This window comes from Rhinopithecus roxellana, chromosome 14 (assembly GCF_007565055.1).
Source record: "Rhinopithecus roxellana isolate Shanxi Qingling chromosome 14, ASM756505v1, whole genome shotgun sequence".
NCBI classification, from domain to species: Eukaryota; Metazoa; Chordata; class Mammalia; order Primates; family Cercopithecidae; genus Rhinopithecus; species Rhinopithecus roxellana.
In genome coordinates this window covers 42,366,594-42,379,929 of record NC_044562.1, presented here as the reverse complement: position 1 = coordinate 42,379,929, position 13,336 = coordinate 42,366,594, and the positions used below count along the sequence as shown (strand labels likewise).

Below are 13,336 nucleotides of genomic sequence, written 5' to 3'. Positions count from 1 at the left end.
GAGCATAGTGGCTAAACTGGAGCCTACTTGGTCCATGCTCCACGAGTAGGAAGGGACCAGTGTGGTTGGAGTTGAGTGATTAAGGGAAACAATAGTTGGAGATGAGGTCAGAGAGATGAGTGAGGTGGTTTTGTCAGCCTGTAAGGTCTTGTAAGCCATTGTCTTTTACTCTGTGTGAATGGGGGAGAAAGTAGGGGATTTTGAGCAGAGGAGTGATATACATGTTTTAAAAGGATCATTCTGGATGCTTTGTTCAGACTAATTTGTAAAGGGGCAAGGGTGGAAATGGGAGAACTGTTCAGAGACTATTGTAGTAGCCACGTGAGAGATGCTGGCTTAGACCCCATGGTAGCAGAGAGGTGGTGAAAAGCATTCAGATTCTGCATAGATTTGAAAGAACAGCCAGCAAGGTTTGTGGTTGAATTATGTGTGGCTGTGAAAGAAAGAGCAAAGTCAAAGAGGACTCTAGGGTTTTTCATCTGATAAATGTGGAGTTACCATCCACTGAAACAGAGAAGGCTGAGGGTGGAGCAGGTTATGGCAGTAAGATTAAGCATTCAGATTTGAGTGTGCGGTGTTTGAGATGCTTATTTTATATCCAAGGACATACAAGTCAGCAACTTCTAGTTGGATTTGTAAATTTAGAGGTCAGTAGCATATCACTGGTTCTGAAAGCCCCAATACTGCTATGATACCAAAAGAGTAATTGTAGTTATAGAAAAGAACAGGATCAAAGACCGAGCCCTGGGACACTGCAACATAAAAGAGTTAAAGGAAGAACCAACAACGAAGATTAAAAAGGAGCAGCTGGTGATATAGGAGAGAAACAGGATAATGTGGAAGCCAAGGGAAGAAAGTGTATCAAGGAGAAGAAAGTCATCAACTGTGCCAAATGCTGCTGATAGGACAAGCAAGGGAAGGACTGGGCTATTGGATTTGGCAGCATGGTGGATATTATTCATATTGTTCACAGTGGTTTCAATGGAGTAGTGAATCAAAAATCTGATTGAACTGGTTTTAGTGGGGAATGGCAGAAAAGAAAACACAAAAAGCAGCTATAGATAGTTTTCTGGAGAAGTTTTTGTGCAAACAGGAGGGGAGAAATGAAACACTAGCTAGTGGGGCAAGTGGAACACGTAGAAATTATTTTTTATCTTTCATTTTTTTTTTTACAGATGGGAGTAATATCAACATGTTGTTTGCATTTGAATGAAAATGATCCAATAGGGAAAATTGGCACCAGAGAAAGAGGTTAAAAATGTTGGAATAGGTGACGTCCTTGAGTAGACTATAGGGGAAGGGATTTAGTGTGATTTAATGTACAAGAGGAGGAGTTGGCTTTGGTTAGCATCATGAATAGTAACAAATATGGAGGCAGAGTATGTGGATGAAGATGCTGGTAGGTGAATAAATATGATGGTGGAAGTCTGTGGAAGTTCTCTTCTGATTGCCTTAAGTTTTTCAGTAAAGTAGGAATATGAAGACAAGAAAAAAGTTTAGGGTATTCTAGAAGATTGAAAGTGTAAAAAAGTTGTCCAGGAGAGTGGAAAGTGAATGGTCTTGGGAAATTAAGTATGATATCCTGGTAGCATTAAGAGCACATTTTAGGATCTGTTCATAAATTGGAAGTGAGCTCATTAAGCATAATTGCATATTTTTCTCTGGTAATATTCAGTTGTTTAGTGGAGGTTTGACATAGGCACAGAGTTGGATTTTAACTAGAATTTCAGTTTTCCAAGTAAGTACAATAAATCCAAAGAAGACAAATGAGGCAAAAGTATATGTATGGGATTAATCATAAGACTGACCATGGAAGTTAAGCTTGATAAGTAGGGGAATAATAACATCAAGAAGTGAGGGACAGTGGAATGATGGTAGATCAATGGATTGGGAGTCCCAGGGGCTTTGAAAGATAACTGGGGATAGGATAGTAGAGAGAGTAGAAAGAAAAGACTGGAAATGGTGGCCAGAGGTTACAATGCATGAAATTAACATTAGTAAATGTTGCCCTTATTGCTAATGCATTTTTGCATTTATTGCTGGGGCTATGACCATGGGATTTGAGGCTGCGGCAGAATGGTTGACATGATCAATGGAGAACAGAAATTCATGGATTTGAGAGGCCTGGCTCTGGGCATGATGGTTTGCCTGTGTGCCCATAGCCCTAGGAATTGAGACAGAATAGTATTGGTGAGTATGACTGAACCAGAAGCCAGGATCTAGAGAAAAGAGGAGAAAGGCAGAGGCATCACTGGTTCATGATATAATCTGATGATGTGAGATTCAAAGCTGGTATTTTGGGGGATAAGGGAGAAGGAAGGGAAGCAATGAGAAGCAAGAATGACACCTAACTATCTTCAGGCTCAAAGATCTGAGGGCTACAAAAGAAAAGGCACTCTCCAGTTTGGGAGGCTGATAATGTGTTCTCAGGGAAAAGTCAAGTTTTGATGAGAGCAAAAAGGTGAAGGGAATGTTCAGAGCATGAAAATAGAGGTGTGATAGCCAGTCGCCGAGATGATACCCAATGACCCTCATCTCCTGGTATTTAAGCCTTTTTTAGTTCCCTTCCTTATGGAATCAGAGCTGACCTGTGTGATCAATAGAATACTACAGAAGTGATAGCATGTGATTTCTGAGACAAGGTCATAATAAACTCTATAGGTTCCATCTTACTCTCTTAGATCACAGGCTCTTGGGGAATCCAGCTAACAGGTCATGAAGACACTCCCTCAGCCCTGTAGAGAGGTCCCAGTGGAGAGGGAGAGATGACTTCCCCAAAGCAATCAGCACCAATTGCCAGCATGGGAGTGAACTATGTTGGATGTGGATCCTTCATTCCCAGTCAGGCCCTCAGATGACTCCAGCCCCTTCAGACATCTGACTGCTGTTTTGTGAGGGACTCCATGCCCAAATTGTCTAGAGAAGCTTTACCTAATTTTCAGTTGTGAAAACTATGTTATATAATACATGATTGGTTTTGTTTTAGGTCACTAATCTTTGGAGTAAATTTCTATGCAGCAAATCTATTGATGATACAAGGGGGCTTTGCAAATAATGGTTATGGATTTCAGAAGGCCCAATGGGTAGGCTTCAGAACCAGTGGCAGGAGGGTGGAGCTGACAGAACAGGGTATGTATAGAGCTTTAAGGGGACAGAGTGTGTAAGGAAAGAGAAAGTCAGGGGGTTTTGTGGTGTCTGACATAAATATGGATACATAAAAACATGAGGCAATTATCAAGACAGATAATGGTGGTGAAGGAGTGTGTTTGTTGGTGAAAAGGAGGAGCTTTCTTTTTGATGGTGGGAGTAGAAAGCCTAGAAAGTGTGGTCTTAGTCACAGGATCAGTTCAATCTTGGCCACTGGTCTTATGTGTGAGCTCTATGTGGATACCTGTTGATTGTATATATTATTTCTTATTTAAACCTTTGATTTTCATGTTATTATCCTCATTTCATAAATGAGAAGACTAAGACCTAAAGAGGAGGTTAAGTAACTGGTTTGAGGTCACACAGTTAGTAAGGCAAGGTCAGAATTTGAATTCAGGTCCCCTGACCTAAGATTCCACCCTAACTCCCCATTTTTCCTGTAAACAGAGATATTTGAAACCAAAGTTCTTCAATTTTTTAGGGGTGGAATGGAAGTTAGTCATCTCAGGCATATATCTGTGGAATGCAATTATAGATACTCTTCTAAAAAACCTCAGCATGGTACATATGCATGAGGACATGGAAAAAACTCAATATGAGAGACATTGACATCTGATCAGAGTAATACCAAGTACCTAGAAGTTGACAGCAAACAGAAGGAAAGAAATAATCAGCAGAGGCACAAAGCCGATGCAAAATTTATTGTGAATTTATTGTCTTTCTCTCCAGTTAGAACGTAAATTCTATGAGAGGAGAACTTTGCCTAATGCTTGATACTCAACATCAGGTATCCAATACATATAAGTATTTATTGAATGAATGAGGAAATGACGTTCAACCAAAGGAAAAGTGTTTGGATGAAAATATCCTAAGTGAAATGTTCAGTTCAGGGAGGGGCCACAAGTTGAGGGTGGAGCTATGAGATTGAAGAAATTTGCTTTCACGATTTCCTCCTCTACCCTGCTCTACTGATCCAAGTTCCAGGGCCTGTTCATATTTACAGGCTTTCCCCACATTCTCCTTGTTGCCTTTCTCCTCCTTTAAGTCATTTAGAGACTTTGAGAAACAAGACATTCTCACCTGGAAACCCATTAGATCATTACCCTTTAGAAACTTAAAGACAAAATGAAACAATACAAAAAAACAGTGTGTGGGTTCCCATTTTCCATAGAATCTAATTTAATTGGCTTGGGTTGGGACTCAGACACTGCTAGTCTTTTCAAAGTTTCCCAGGTAATTTTATTGTGTAGCTAGAATTGATAAACAACTAATAACTTACTATTACCTTTGTCAGGGAAATTGGAACACTGAGAAATCTAAACTTTATAGCAAAGGAATGTGGTTCTGACTAGTGCAATTTCAGATATCTGTAGGTAGGGAAGTCCCCAGAAATCACCTCCACCTAGTCCTAGCTTGGCACTTTAAGGTGCTTGAAGTGTTTGCTAAAGAGATGAATGAAATCTCCTCAAACTATTCCATCTGCCCAGGCAGATGCCCTTCGCTCTGTGTGTCCCAAAGGTTGGCCTCTATACCTAGAGAAGGGCTGTGAAGACTGCTCAGAAAATGGAATAGTCTGAGAAGCAAAATATCTAGATCAGTTATTTCCAACTTGTGAGTCAAGGGAGGAAGGAGATATGGGTGGGAGGATGGTTGTGAATCCATATGTAGACGAAACATAAATATGTCTTGCATAATATACTACCTACTTTTTTCTCAAAAGTGTGTTGATAATATCATGGTGAATGAGACACAAAATTGTCTTTTTAAACACAGTATTGAATTCACAGAAGCCTTTTGTTATTCTATATTTTCTTGTTGAACAGATACAAAAATTCCAAAAATTACAATTATTTTCATGTGGGAGTCTAGCCCCCCCTTTTCTTAATTGGAAAGAAGTCTTTATATTAAAAAACATACCCTGGCATCTAGTCTGGAAGAAAGATGTTTTGGAGGAAATGAGGACATGCATGAAAGTGAGGGGGTTAATAGAGAACTGTTCAGTGTTTAGTCAATATATTTCATTTCATTTTGTACTGGAAGAAGCTGGAGTTAATATGAACTCTGAGTGCCCAAGTCTGGTGTAAAATAAAGTATCCTCATCCTAGCCTTCTCAAAGGGTGGCCCCAAATCAGTCTTAAATACACATAAAAGGAGATAGTCTTAGGGACCTGTTCGGACTTTCTGGAGTAGGTAGTTTATTCAGAGCCCTTGCAACATATGGCTCTGATTCCTATAGAGGGACAATATCTCCCTCTTTCATGATAATTAAGCCCAATGAGTCATCTATTTCTTTATTAGCTCCAAAGAAGAGGAGTAAATGATAAACTACTATCCTTGCCTAAAATGAATGAATATAATGGCTAAATGCTTATCTCTATAGTGACTTGCTGCTTCAAGCTGACCTCTGAAGCGAGTATACACAGGCCACTTGTACATTCTTCATCAAATCATTAAGAAGTCAAATGAAAATGACCAACCACTGTCTCTGACATTTATTATATATGAAAGGCATTTAGGAGATGTAAAGACCAGGCAATTGTGAAACAACTATAAAGACACAAGACTGAAAGCATCAAGAGTGACATTCAGCTGCTCAGTTATGCCAGCAAAATGGTGAGTGCCCTTTAGTTTGAGACTTCAATTCTAATGTAGGCTCAAGACAGGAAAAGGCCACGGTGATACATGGTGGAATGAATATTAGACTTGGAGTCATATGTCCTGGTTCTGAATCCCTGCTCTGACATTTAAAAATTGTTGATCCTGAGCAAGTCATCGAACCTTCTAGGGCCTCAATTTCTCCTACCTGTAAATAGAAATTAATACGAATTTGTGCTCCACTACTTTAGTAAGTTGTGTAGCTCAAGAGACATAAGTACTGTAAAAGTATTTCATAAGATATAAAACATAGTGCAGATACTACTATTGTAATTGCCCTAATCATCAATGACCTTATTCAGTTCAAAACAGTGCTGTCTGGATCATGACTTTACATCCTCTGAGTTCTGGGCTTGGAGCATCCCATATCCTCATCAACAGTAAATATTTACTGTAGGGCCCAATAGTAGTCATGAGATTTTAGGTTAAAGGTGATTGTAAATACAGCTCTATAGATGTCCATAAACACAAACAGTTGGGAGGAAAATAGCTGAAAAGTTACCTAGAGAGAGTCAAGTCTACTATTGATGTGAAATTTTGACTATTGGATAAGGCTGATAATAAAGAGTTTTGAAAAATTACATTAAAAAATGAAAGCTATTGGAACCCCAGGAAGGTTGTCGCTGGGAGAGACAAACTGTTGAAATAGTATGTGAGCAAGGACCAGCAGGGACTCAATGTGTCAGGGCCACTAGGAGCTGCCAGGTGTTGCAAGTTGCCAACTTCATGCATGAAAGTTGTCAACAGTGTGGATGAAATTTCTCTTTGCTTCCTGGTACAGCATGGCATAGATGATAAAAAAATCCCATGAAAGGTAGCAGAAAATGAGTAAGTGTCTCAAAATGGAGGACTTTCCACCTTAGCATCATTAATTTCTTCCAGCAAGCTCACAGTAGAGGTTGCATTCTTGAGGATTCACATCTCTTGTACCAGCTTTGCACTGCTCCATACATAAAGTCTTTTTGGTTCCATATTTATTAGTATTTGCATTTTGGTTTCTTGATACTTAGATCACAAACCCCATACGATGCTTCCTTTGCCCTTTGGCTTCCTGAATTGCAATCATGAACATGAAGTTTCATATCCCTGTGCTCAGTGCCAATCCATGTGTCATTCCCATGGCAATTTTCTCCAACCACCACTGCCATGCATCCTGTATACCTGGGAAGAGAAATACAGAGATATTTATGGTAATAAATGATAAATGTATAATTTTCAGCTTCCTAACAACCAAAGCAAGAGAAAATTTAATGGGTTATATCATATTCGCCTGGCTTTGGAGCAATTGCATGGTCACTGTGCACCTAAAACTCACTTGTCTTTAAACTCCTTTTCATCTTTTACTTCCTCTTCTTGCCCCCAATATAGCTGGTCTGGGGCTGTTCCCTTGGCAAGGCCCTAGTTTTGTCTTTTCTTGTTTCCTGCGCTAACTCCAATCTCTTATCCCACACAATTGTTTTCATGATGAGGGATCCTGGAAAGTAAGTGGCTGAGTAGGTAAAACTTGCAGGAAGCTCAGATTTTATCTTTGTTTTCCAAGGCTTAGCAGGGCACATAAAAAGAAAAAAAATACAATCATGGTTTCTGCCACCTGTGCAAAATAGAATGAAAATAGAATTACCTCATCGAAATTTTTTTTTTCCAGTAAAGAAACATATGGCATGACCATATTTCTCTATTTCCTAGGATTAGTAGAAGATTCTAAGTTATGGCGAATGAGTGAAGGAGATGATTGCTGGAAGAATTAAAGCTGGCTGTCTAGAAGGAATTTAGGAAGACGTAGTGGTTATATAATACTGAAATCCTAGGAAACTAGAGTGTGTGTATTCTTGGCTTATCATTTATTTCTGTTTGGAAATGATGGGGCGTTATGAAGCTTTCCTAGAAGTTCCTAAAGGAGAAGTCAAGCAGCAGACATCTTCATAATGATTCAGAAGACCTTCAGCTTACGGAATGAAGCTTTACTGTGAACAGAGGGTATTATGCAGACATAGCCTGCAGAGGAACTGCTGGGCAGATTGGTGTCCATATGAATTCCTTTGGCAACAGGTACTAAAAGTTCTGGACTTGTGAAGTTAAAATCTGGTAACAAATGAGCTTAATGAATCAGAGAGATGCAAACTTCAGCTGCCTGTGTATGGAATATGTCCTGTTAACACTGAGAATTACTCTTGGTTTATGATACTGCAAAAGTGCAGCTAAGCCAGACCATACCTCTAGTGCCTCTGATCAAGGCAAAATTAGGGTTAAATAGAACAAAGTTCTATGGTGAGTAAGATGAACCAAAAGACTCATGGTATCAGTTTTTAAAATGATTTCTCTCTTTTTTGCTCTTGGGCTTATCTGCATTTCCATAATTCCTTAATCCCAGAATAAATTTATTTTTTAAAATATGAAATATTTTTAATATACAACATTAATTTTTAGAATTTAGGTTTATGGCCTATTAACAGATTTACTTTTTCCAAACAGATGATACAGAGAAATGTAATGAACTTGATTACATAGGAGTTTACTTAGGATAGAATGAGTCATTCTCATCAGTGAAACAGTTCCTGCTGCCCTTTTAGTCTCTATTGAAATGAAAAAAGAATTTGTGCTAATATTTATTCAGTCATTTAATATTTTATAATGAACCTTGACAGCTTTTAAAGGACCTAGATATAGCAGCATACACATTTCTGTTTGTTTCGTCATGGGCTTGGGATTTTTGTGCAGATTTTTCACGGTTCTCTGCTTCTCTGGTTTTTAAATAGATTAGTGTGACACTGTAGAACATTTCTTGTTAGTGGGGAAAAATTGGCAGCCATAAGCGTCTTGCAAAAATAGGGGTATATCTCCCAAATAAAGAGTATTTTTAAAGTTTTGGCAACTGAAAGACTAGATTCCATTTGGTCATACTGGTGCCATGAGTTTGCTGTATTTCCTTCTTTTTTGCCTGCTCTCACTTGTCACATTCCTCACTAACCCTGACATCTCACACATACTGAAACCTAAATAGATCTTGATCTTCTTGCTTCTGTCAAATTTAAAGGAAACGCAAATACATTATAAAATGTCTTTAAAATTCCTGTATGTTTTTACTGCAGTCTTTAAGAGAAGGCAAAGAGAATTATGTTGCGGGGAGACATGGGGTTCCCATTATTCACATGGCTACAATACTGCCCGTCCTCTCAACTTTCTATTCTTTTTCCAAGGCAGTCCATCCAAACCACCCCTACTCCCAGATTTGCCTGCCCTCCCCTGCTCCTCCTCCAGCCTTCCTGTTCTATTCCATTCCTTGGTCTGCAGCTGTCTGCCCTCTTGGCTCTTTTCTCTTTACCAAGTGCCCTGGGTGAGCTTAAGGAAGGGCCAAGAAGGGAGCAGCCATCAAGCCATCTCTTGAAATTGGCAGAGAAGAAAGATGATCAACATACAATATTTTTAGCTCTGTCAAACAGACTCAAACACAATCTAATACACATTTAGAATTCGAACTCTGCCTAAGAAGAATTGGTTGCTATCAACCTCTACTCCTTTCCTACCACCTTTCCCTCGACACTTCTTGTTCTATGTGCTTTGCTGTATGCAATTTCCTTGGGGAAAGTAATTGGAAGAGCTGGAGGCTACTGTAGAAGATGGCATCCTGAATGGCTCTTCAGAAGGAGGGGGTTAGCCTGATTCTGGGGTGGTGCATTGGCACAGAGAGAAACTGTTGACTGCCCCACTAAGTAGACACCTAAATTTGGGAGGGCAGTTCCAAGTCAGGTGGGGGAAGGAGTAAAACAATGGAGCAGTGAAGATGTATATTGACTTTGACAGCAGACAAAGATAAATTGTCAATATGAAAGAAGGAAGATAGCAAAACATAACTAGAGGAGGGGTCATAATTGAGGTCATGAGTCAGCAAAGACTAGACTGAAGGTACAAGAGATGAGGACGACATCCAAGGGGAGCAGGATGGGGCAATGGAATCAAACACACAGGAAGAAGGCCTTCAAATTTTATACTATCATGGTTTAGTCCTTTTAAGAAACTTTCTTATATTGTATTTATGGTGGATTGTGAACATGTCTTCTCTTTTTTAAGCTCCTTGAGGGTGTGATCTGAGTTTGGTTTGCGCTTGTTGTGGAAAATGTGGTGAGTCTCACACACTCCCAGCTGTCTGTTGGTTGTCATGCAGCATACATCCAGAAGGGCATTGGGTAGTATTGAGTGAGTGGGAGGAGACAAGGAACCTGGTTGTTGGGTGAGCAGAGGGTGAAACACTTAGTCAGGTCTTGAAAATTTTGATGAAAAGTCTAACTCCAGTATTTTTTGGAAATTTTGATGATATTGGTATCATCCAATTGGTATAATCCAAGTCTAACAGATCTTGCTGCTGTCTGCTTATTTAAGAATAGTGTATTTAAATACAATCAAGTGTGATAATCTTTTTTCTTTTTCCTTTTTTTTTTTTTTTTTTTTTTTTTTTTGTGATGGAGTCTCACTCTGCAGCCCAGGCTGGAGCGCAATGGTGTAATCTTGGCTCACTGCAAGCTCCGCCTCCTGGGTTCACACCATTTTCTTGCCTCAGCCTCCGGAGTAGCTGGGACTGCAGGTGCCCACCACCATGCCAGGCTAATTTTTTAATATTTTTATTAGAGGTGGGGTTTCACCGGGTTAGCCAGGATGGTCTTGATCTCCTGACCTTGTGATCCGCCTGCCTCGGCCTCCCAAAGTGCTGGGATTACAGGCATGAGCCACCGCGCCCAGCCAAGTGTGATAATCTTAACTATCACCTTCTCTTATCACCATGACTAAGGCTATGGTATATCGCATAAGTCATATACCATAAATTAAATGAATACAAAATAAACAAATACTATAATAGGAAGCTGTGTTTACTGTGGAAAAATTAGATAACACAGATGGGCAAAAGGGAAAGAAAAATGTGAATAAACTATAATTCCTTTGAGACGTATTGATAGCTATAGCTATCGGTATGTATTTACACATTTTAGCACCATGTAGCTTTTTGATAAACTGTTGTTTTATTTAATAGCATAACACAAATATCTTTCCACATCATTATATTTCAGTGAGATTTCAGCAAATGTGGTTTGAGAACAAGTTATGTTGGAATAAATCCATACTGTGAATCATTTATTCTGTAACTTGGAAATCAGATGTTTGGAACAAATGGTATAATTAGTGAGAAAATGACCAAATTCTTCCTAGGAACTTAATTAATAATAAATTATAAAGCTCTTTGCTGTAGGTGAAGCCTACAGTAGGAAATGTAGGAAAAGCCATTTGGAAGGCAGGACAAGGGTATGGCTTCTTTTAATAGCATTTTTGCTATATTTCACAGTGGAATTTAGTAATGATTAATAAATTAATATTTGTAAAGCAATACAAAACATTCAGTTTTAAAATTATATACTATATTATACATAAATATCAGTTTAGGGCACGATTTTGCCTTTTATTTTTTAACAAAGAAGAAAAATGTCCTTCAGGGTAGAAAAATAATGTATTTTCTAGTTCTTAGTTTTGAACTCACATTCTACTAAAAATCTAGGATATTCTGGAAAATGGTTTAAATGTCAGAATTACAATATCTGATTTATTATTCATGGCATAATTTTTTATTAAATACACTTTCTTTTCTTTTTTTTTTTTTTTTTTTTTTTTTTTTAGTTCGTGTCTTTTATTAACTCATACAGTTACTTGTCTTCTGGCTTGTTGAAGCAGTAAGTCAGACAACATTTGCCAGAATAATGTCTGTCAAAGTGACTTGCCATAAACACCCCAGCACCACATTCATCAGACGGGCACTCTCGACGAAGGCGACTAATTTTGCCATTCTCATCCACCTTATAATATTTCAGGACAGCCAGCTTAACCTTCTTTCTCTTGTGCTTATTCTTCTTGGGAGTGGTGTTTAAGACTTCTTCTTCCTTTTCTTAGCACCACCACGAAGTCTCAACACAAGATGAAGAGTAGACTCCTTTTGAATATTGTAGTCAGACAAAGTACGTCCATCTTCCAGTTGCTTGCCAGCAAAGATCAGTCTTTGCTGATCAGGAGGAATTCCTTCCTTATCCTGGATCTTGGCCTTTACATTTTCTATCGTATCCGAGGGTTCAACCTCGAGGGTGATGGTCTTCCCCGTAAGGGTTTTCACGAAAATCTGCATTTTGGTGGCGGCTCCACCGCAGATGGCGGATCGGAAAGGACTTAAATACACTTTCAATCCCATTATCATTTTTAGACTAGCTCCAATCAAAATGAAAATGCCCATTTCTTCATCTTCATTTATGTCTTTCACATTTCAGTGCCCTGGAAAGAGACTTTCTATACTTTCAAATGAAAAATTCTGGGTTGCTCATTACATCTGAAAGATGGAAGGATGTAATGGAAATGAGTGATGGAACAGCTCTACAAGAGCAACTCTGTGCTTCATCATGGTTTGCTGCCCTGGAATAGTATCTGCTGCTTTTGTCTTCACCAAAATCATGTGGTTCCCTCACCAGTGTCATTTACTCTTCCAAACTTTATCTTAGTGGTGGAGGTGGATTAGTCCCCTGAACCTTGAGAACATATGTTTTTTTCCTTATGCATCATAATTGGGAAGTTTTTCTTCAAAAGTATCACTAGGGTGAAAATGAAGTTCTTTGAAAGACTTATAGAAAGGTAGCGAAAGATGTTTTCTTTTTAATGGATGTCAATGGAAACGCAGTGGCACATGCAGCAGCACTGTGGGCCCCCATGGGAAGAAGGACGGTAAGTCTCTTCATTTTTACCCCAGAGGACTCTTTCCTCTCAGTTCTGGAGATGAGGCCAAGTGGATGTAGCCCCACTTGTCAGATAAGACAAAGCCCAAAAATATCAAAGAATTTGTCCAAGGTCATGCAGTGAGTCTGTAGAGCTAAGGCTGAGACCGTCCTGAGAAGAGTTAACAGATTATGTGACATGAAAATATGTTTCCTCTCAAATCCATGCTTGCCAGAACTTTGTTTTTAAATAGCAGAAGCCTTGCAAGGAAATGTGAAAGGCTGGTACTATTAAAAAGGTCCGGGTTATGAAAAAATACATATGCATTCCTACATGAGACATATACCTTAAAGAAGGACTGCCTTCTAACACAGATTTTGTTTTTGTTTTTTTTTACTTGGCATAACACAGAAGTCAACAGCCTATTCTATAGGTGCCATCTATTTTTGGTTGACCTTAATTTTCTGAATGACTGCTTTTCTTCAAATATTTTAAGTCATGACTAAATTTCATTTAATAAGAAATGTTTAGGTTAGTTTGTAAACAAGAAATCAGATATTCTGAATCCAATGTCATCGGAATTACGTTTTAACAATGCTTAATTTATTTCATATTTTAGCAAACTGATTTGTAATTGTATTAAGGCTCCCAGGATAAACTCCATGGTTAATTTGGCCTTTTAAAAGTCAACAACATATAAGGCCACACTTATTTTAATTCTACTTTATTCTGATATTTCATAAAACAATAATGTATTAGTCTGTTCTCATGCTGCTGATAAAGATATACCTAAGAC

The 13,336-nt window shown here is 38.6% G+C and overlaps 1 pseudogene across 1 annotated transcript; it reads right to left on the bottom strand.

The window, feature by feature from the left end:
• Positions 1-11,433: 11,433 nt before the first annotated feature.
• On the bottom strand, positions 11,434-11,996 carry LOC104682204 (annotated as a pseudogene). Its single transcript, XR_750664.2, has one exon. The product of XR_750664.2 is annotated as a ubiquitin-40S ribosomal protein S27a pseudogene (transcript).
• Between the last annotated feature and the right edge of the window lie 1,340 nt (positions 11,997-13,336).